The following is an 8,306-nucleotide window of genomic DNA, read 5'->3' on the forward strand; positions in this document are numbered from 1 at the left end:
TTTTAAAAGATAATAAGCATAAAAAAACTACATGGATATGTTTTAAAATTAACACTAGATTAATTTTAAATGTTCTATTTGTGTGCTTCTGCTGCTAATTTTAACATTCTGAAAGTTCACTTCCTGTAAATCAGGGTTAAAGTTCAAAATGCGTTTCCGGCAGCACAGGCAGCTTGAACACGGAAGCTAGACTGTTATAAGTTGTAAAAACAGCTTGAGGTATGTGGAAAAAAACATTCAAAAGCAATTTAACTAGGACTAGGCAGAGAAAGGGACTGAATTATTTGAATAAGAGCCCAAGTAATGAACAATATATATATATATATATATATATATATATATATATATATATATATATATATAAATATATAAATTAAGTGGATTAGTTACATATGTTAATATACACCCTCCAAATGCACACTACTCTCTATGTTAGAAAATAATGTTTGAGAGGATTTAAATAAAATAATAAAGATACTTATACGTAATAATAATATTAATATATATATATATATATATATATATATATATATATATATATATACACACACACACTGTCTCAGATACTGTCAATACACTTCTACTACATACACACTACTCTGTATGTTTGAAAATAATGTTAGAGAGAATTAAAATAAAATAATAAGAAGGCATATAAGTAATAATAATAACAACATATACACACTATTTTAGATACTATAGAAAGGATATTTTAATAAAGTATATATTTTTTGTATGTTTTACCTTGTATTTGATGATGAACTGTAATAGATGACAAAACTGAATACCTGTGAGAAAGCTATTTAGGCAAATAGAAAATTAAAACATTCATTTTCTTTATTTTTTTTACCATTTTTGTCCTTCCAAGACCAGCCATTTCTTGTTGCTTGTCTCTTTAAGATGATCCCAATCCATGTTTTCTGATTGATCAAAAATTATCTTTTTCTGAGAAAAGTCCACTGCATTTACTAGATAATTAACAGTTTTCTGACCTTCTGGTAAAAAAATCCTAATTCTGGCTGGAAAAAAATAGCTGAGATTTAAAGTTTAGCTTCTTTAAGTCTTTTATGAATGGAATACATGCTTTCCTTTTGGTCATAACAGATGTAGTATAGTCATTGTCAAATCTGACAGTGGTATTTATTTTTATTGCAGAATTAGTCCAAGCAGTCTTCAGTACCATGTCATTGTTTTGGCTAGCGAGACATTTTACAATAATAGATCTGGGGACCAGAGGATTTTTCTTCAAAGATAAGTTGAAAGAGATCTATGGGCTGTCTCAATACCAAAAGAGAGAGCTTCTGGTAGATTTAGAACTTTAGGCATCCAGTTAGTTAAAAACTGCTACATATTGTTTCCTTCTTCCTTTTCTGGCATTCTATATATCCTAATATTATTTCTCCTAGATCTACTTTCTATATCCTCTAGTTTTTCCATAAGCAAAGTATTTTGTCTTAACAGGAATTGTCTTGTAATGCAGAGATCGGAACATATTGTTGTTTTATGATCTCTTTTAAACATTTCTGTTTGTTTCCTGGAATCTTCTTTTATATTGCCCATTTTGATCTCAAGTTTATCAAATTTAACAGAAAGCTCCTGGATCCTGCTCATTATAAACTGTAGTTCATTTTCACTGAGTTGTCTTGAGAGTTCACTTTTGAGTGGCTCATTCTGTTACAACAGTCAATAAAAATTCTGAAAGAAAAAAAATAATCAAAGAAAAAACATAAACAGCTTATTTTTATTTCAAATAGTTGTCCATGTTTGATTAAAAGATTCAAATGTATAAGAAAATAAGTTTGTGTTAAGTCTGTAAAATAAAATCCTGTCAGAATAAAGATAATAAAGCAGACTAATACTTTGTGCTGTTAGCAGTTTTCCCCCTCTATGGTCAATTCTCAGAATACGCGCAGTCAGCTGTTGACATTTTGTCATCACCATTACTGCACTGATGTTTGGCTTTTGATACTATGGCCATTCAGTTTAAAGTACAACACATACACACAAACACACACACACACACACACGTGCGCGCGTGCGCGCGCGCGTGTGTGTGTGTGTGTGTGTGTGTGTGTGTGTGTGTGTATAAATGGTGAGGTATAGGTGCAAGAGGCACTGTTTAGATTTCTTTTCAAGGTAAAAGTCAACATTTGCAGGTGTCAGCTTTATGTGGGAGATGTTATATAATCTTTTTTTTTTTCTTTCAATGAAAAAACACCTAGCAGTGAACTTATAAGTCAATTTTGCATTATTTCATGCTACTGCCACAGGCTATACATCCTTACATTCCTGAATAATATTATTCTGATTATTTATCATGCGTTGAAACTGCTGACCATAAATTAATAATGCTACAAATTCCAATCTTTATATTTAGTACTTGCCAGTCTTTGATCATGTATTACTTGCTTTACTATCTATTCAGATTTTATTTTATCTGGAAATAGGCTATTCTTTACTATGTCCCTCAGAAATGTGAACATTTAAGATAAATAAAATCAGAAACATTAAATGGTTTGCTATGTCATTATGTTTCATATGCAACATTTATGGATGACTGCAAGGCTATGAAAATTCAAATGGTATGTCTTTGACATTTAGCAGTTAGTAGGAGTGAATGACCTAGAAATGTATGAAGAAGTTAACCAATTCTGTGCAATGTAAATGCACAAAGTAATGAAGTTTGGTTCTTAAAAAAATGTCCTTGAAGTACAAAGGGACAGGAGCAATTGTTCATTGCTGTTACATTATTATAATATAAAACCTATCATGTGGCATACATGTGGAATGCTCCAATTCACTATGAACTGATAACTACGTTATAAAAAAGTTCTTCACTGTATGGATGAAATGTCATTTTATTAGGAGATAAAAATGACTAGCACAAAGAGTTGTCATTTTATGACTTAATATGATTGCATTTTACTAGTGCAGTAAGATGCTTTGTTTATGTATTTAATGTTTTTGTAGTGCATGTGACCCCTGATTACATGCAGAACTGGTTAAATCATGCCCTGGTTCAGTGCTGCTAACCCCAGCCTTAACAAGGCTTAGAGGAGTGACCCCTCTAGGCCTTGTTAAGTTTGGGTCTGCACTAAAAACAGACAGCACTGACTAGTAAACAGCAGCAGCAGGGCAGGAAATGGTTTTGTTTCAACAACTCCTTTTCTTCTAGCTGTCTGTAGAATAACACAAACTATTCTGAATTAAATTGCTTCACTTAGACAGGAAATACGTAAGGATGTCAACCCTACTCCTCCACTACTGTACCAGCTTCAAAACCACAACAACGTTTTCTTTTCTTTTCTTTTTTTTTAATATTTAACTTTTGACTAATTTTCAGTATGTAGAGAAGATAAATCTCCATGTACTACAAAAATTATGAGCGGGTCAGTGGATCCTAACCCTTAATTATGTGTTCAAGACATGGATGACAAGATTCACTGTTGATGGCATCCATGTCTCCATGTCTTGAACATATAATAAAGTAGTTCTGATCACAGACCTGCTCATAATCCTCTGTATTGCGCACTTCTGGTAATTAGCTGCTGCTTATTCACAGACTCACAAAAAATGCCATTTGGCTTCAGTTTTTGTAAATTGTTCTACCCTGGAGGTTTTGCCCTAAAATTCCTGGGGAACAGATTACATTTTTGTACATTTGTAAAATGTCTGGGAGGTACAGACAACAAGAATAGAACCAGGAGACACAGATGTAGTAATTTCATATTATATTAAATTAACTATGCATACAGAATAAGCATTAAGTACGACTGTAGATCATAGTACAGAAAATTAAAGCATTATCATTTGAAAAACAAAGGTGCCATCACACTTTACAGACAGTGGATGAAAGCTCAATAGGACTACAATATATAACTTGTGAGAGCCAGTGTGTGTGCAGAAAGATAAGGAAGATTTTATTAATTAAATTATTAATTTTCTTAACTTCATTTATCTTACTGGAAAGAAGGGTTTTTTTCAGAGAAGATGCAAACATGAAAGTGTCAAATAAACAACATAGCATTGGTCAGCCTAGGAAATATGCATCAGGGAACATGATACAACAATGTAAGATGCAGAATTACACAATAAAGAACCTACACACATACACACACACACACACACACACACACACACACACATATATATATATATATATATATATATATATATATATATATATATATTTATTTATTTATATGTGTGTGTGTATGCATCTGGATGGATTTCAGGCAATTAAGTTGGGCTTAGTCTTAATTTTGTGATTCAATGTCTTAAGACAATAATGTTAGCATTAGCAGAATATCAGGCAGACATCAAGTAAATACTTATGTGTAGAACAAAAAAAAATGGATACATTTCAGAGGAAAATCACCATGGCAAAATGGTCTAAAGTTTGGAGCAGAAGGCCTGATCATACACAGTGTGGAGAAGGAAAGCAGGCATGAGTGACATTTTCAAGTATTTGACCATATCTGTGACATTACATTCAAGAATTGTATCAATTCATACTGAGATGTGTAATAACAAAAGAAAAGAGTTTTGAAGCAGGGCTGGTGAGGATATGTCTAGGACTAAGATGTTTTTCTCCAGTATAGCAGAAGAGCCATAAAAGAGTCTTTATAAGATGTAAATAGGTTCAAAACCAGTCAGGTATTGAACAACACATTGGGCAGATGAATAGCATTTCAAGGGGATGGCATCGCAAGAAGGGTCTTCTAGCAGCTGGCTTGTATTGTTGCTTGCATCTTGGCTTAATCATTGAAGACATACCTCTTATCCTCAAAGTGCAAAATGTGGACAAAGCCAAATGTAATGGGGGGATGATGGTTTAGAGGCCTAAAATCAAGGACAATTTTTAAATATTAATCTTATAAACTTAGAAAGTTTTTAGCATAACAAGTGCTGCATTCACATGCATTTTCTGAAGGATATGAAGTCTGAAACCCAAATATATATCATTATTGACTACAATCATCAGTGAATTCTGAAAAAACCACAAATTTTATGAGAAAAGACCAAACGTCTGAAGCAAAAATCTGAACATTCAGTAAAAATTTGACCAGTTGAGAAGTTTGCTTGAACAGTGTTATCCATTGCTGTCTGTTCTAGGTTATAAAGTAGTTTAGTGCACCGGTCCTGAATTAAGCCAGTTATGTGGACATTCTCTACTTCCTGTGCAAGCCTTGGACTTAAAGCTATCTCATTTAGCTGTTTGTGCATTCAAACTTTTAACTGCATTATGTAGAGACACATTTCCTTATTAAAAGGATGGTTTGTGACATGCAAAGTTTGTATATTTGGCAGTCTGTGTTCTTAAGCACTTCTTCCACTTTTCTTCCTTGTTTCTTTCTAATCTACTTACTGGAGAGAAGGCACTGTTACAGATGTGGGGTATCAATTTGCAGGAGTTTTGGAGAATGGATCTATTGTAAAGAATCAAAGCAGATCTAATCAGTGCCTGGCCTACCCATCACAGACTCCCACCACAACACTTGACTGCCACACATTGAATACTGTATAGTTAATTTTAAAGCAGTACCCCTTAATGTGTGGACTCTCAAAACCCTAATCGCTACACATACTACCTCTGAGACCATTTTCCCAAGTCAGTGTGACCTCATAGGTAATATATTTAGAAACTGAGGTAATGGGAGCAGATAGGGAGAAGTAGGAGTCTCCTTCCAATAACCTCCTCATATGCTATGTTTAATCACATCTTTGTTTTACCTATAGTTAATCTACTGTATTCTCTCTGGGCTATTGTTTTTTCTGCTCCATTTTTTATCTCCTTCCATCTTCTCCTTTTGTTTTATTATTTTCTATTCTCATACATCTTCTAACCTGTTTTCACATTTGTTGTCATGCTTTCTCTTTGCTTTAGGTAATGGACTGGATTTTTATTTAATGTGCTTATTTATTGTATATGATGTCTGTAAAGAATTTATGGCGTTTCTCATTATTGCATGATTATATGTTATATGTATTCTGTTATGATTATGGAGTTCCTAACTGTTATTTAATGCTTCATGCATGCACTATTATTGTAACTGTTTTTTTCAATGTGGTTCTTATACTTTTTGTTTCACGTGTAACCTGGAATATGATTTAAACAGGTTTGAGCTGGATCAGTCTACCTACCTAATTAACAAACTGAATAAACAAATAGTTGAATACCATTTTACAGCAAGTTACTTACCACACTGATGCTCTGTCATGAGCTGTAGAAATCTGTCATGTCACTGATTATCCCCTCTCCCCATTTTTCTCTGTTTGACCGGGGTATTGTCTTGTGTCTATTTTTACTTCTTATGTGTTTTGTGATTTTTAACTGTGGGAATATGACAGGGTTGTTTTTAATCTTTATGTAACATTTCTTTGCTTTTCGGATGATAGAATAAACTATAAGTAATGCCTCAAGTTTTTGAAAACACAAGCTGTTACTTTTGAAAAATAGCTTTTCTAATGCACTAAATGATATTTTCTGGTGAAAGGAAGCCACCAGACACACGCACACACACACACACACACACACACACACACACACACACACACACACACACACACACACACACACACACGCACATGCACACGCACATGCACACGGACACACGCACACACATGCACACAAGCGCACACACACACACACACACACACACACACACACACACACACACACACACACACACACACACACACATACACACACAGTTAAATTATAATGAATAACACAAAACATGCCTGACAGTATTTTATTTATTTATTGCTCACTGCTCTGATTAACGGTGCTGAAACATGCTTTAGTAATGCATGAGTTTTCTCTTGCTGTCTATATTACAGCAGTTTTTTTTCACATTGACCACTAGAATGGCTTGAAAGTCAGCAGGCAGGCAGATATGGCATTACACCTTCTGAAAGGAGAAAATGTTTACAGAGTGTAAATGTCATTTAAACCTCAGTCTGATATTAACATCTGCTCTGTACTTCTACTTGGACCAGGAATTGAATTATAATGAGCATTAACTCTCTGGATCTGAGCTCTGAGTCAGTTAAAAAGAATGCAGACAGCAAACCAATTATTTGATTTCTTTCTCTCTCTCTCTCAAAAAAAAAAAAGAAGATTTACTGAGTTAAGTGGGACTTTTTCTTCCATTGGTAGTCCATCAGTAAATCTATTAAAGTAGCATCACTGAATTAAAGAGATGATGAATCAAGGATGGCCTTCTAGAAAAGAACAGCATTTTGGTTACCATGGGGAAGCAGAGCGACTGTGTACTGAAGTGACTGAAAAATCAGATCTGTTAGCATGAAGAACAAAGGTTCGTCCTTGTTTGTGCATATTCCAGTCTGTAAAAGCTAAGTCATAATATGAGAATTTACTGTAGACATGTGATGTTCCAACTTGCTCTAAATACGTTATGTGTTTGTCTATGTGTATGTTAGAATTTACTTACTAGAAAGAAGACACAGCAAAGACTGTTAGGTGCTTTATGATTTTATATCCTGTATTAATAGAGGCAATAGCATACAGATACTTTTTTATTTTAATTATTTGCTCAAGTGAAGCAGCTTAAATGATCAAAACAAGGTGACCCAGGCAACTTGGGTTTGACTAGCAAGCCAGGTGCTTGAGGAGCAGAGTTGGGGAGGTAGGAAAGGCATCTCTACCTATCCTACAGGGAGAAGAGGGATCTTAAACACATACAGCAGCCCTGGTAGTGAGACCAGGGGTATGCATCCCATGCCTACAAATGCCTAAGACACACACCAGCAGAAGTTTTTGGCCATAATGGCTTTATATAATTGTATGTCAGGTGTTGCAGTGGGTAATGTATAGCACATACACATGGCCTTTAATATGCTATTGCACTGGGATAACAGTCTCATCTCATGGAATATGAGGGTTTTAGATTAGGTCAGGGGTAGGAGCCACTCCTCATGTGTATTAACTCAACCTCTATCCCAAATGCTAACCCTCATATTACATACGCTACTCATGTGTGTTAGCCCTAACTTTATCCCAAAGTCTAACCCTAAATATTACATTACTAAAAACAAGGTACCTAGCAGTACCACTATTTTGTAATTGGGGTCTATGATATAGGATAGATTTAGTTGGATAGAATTATTAGAAATTTTGTGATTCAATATGAATTTTCAGTATTTCGTGCTTTCAGCATTTTCTTTTTTCAGATCTTTTGCCATTATGTATTTTCAGTTTAGATAGACATAAACATAGAAAAATAATAGATATATGCACTCATACACATATAACACCTCTATACACACACAGAGATGTATAT

General features: G+C 34.1%; 1 long non-coding RNA gene across 1 annotated transcript in view; it reads left to right on the forward strand.

The window, feature by feature from the left end:
* The first annotated feature begins 7,023 nt into the window (after positions 1-7,023).
* LOC122803282 overlaps positions 7,024-8,306 on the forward strand; it is a 181,984-nt gene continuing 180,701 nt past the window's right edge. The window contains exon 1 of the long non-coding RNA XR_006365092.1: positions 7,024-7,322. This is a non-coding gene — a long non-coding RNA (uncharacterized LOC122803282). The remainder of the gene's footprint in view (positions 7,323-8,306) is intronic.

Source organism: Protopterus annectens, chromosome 5.part1, assembly GCF_019279795.1.
Source record: "Protopterus annectens isolate FY-2018-M chromosome 5.part1, PAN1.0, whole genome shotgun sequence".
NCBI lineage: Eukaryota > Metazoa > Chordata > Ceratodontiformes > Protopteridae > Protopterus > Protopterus annectens.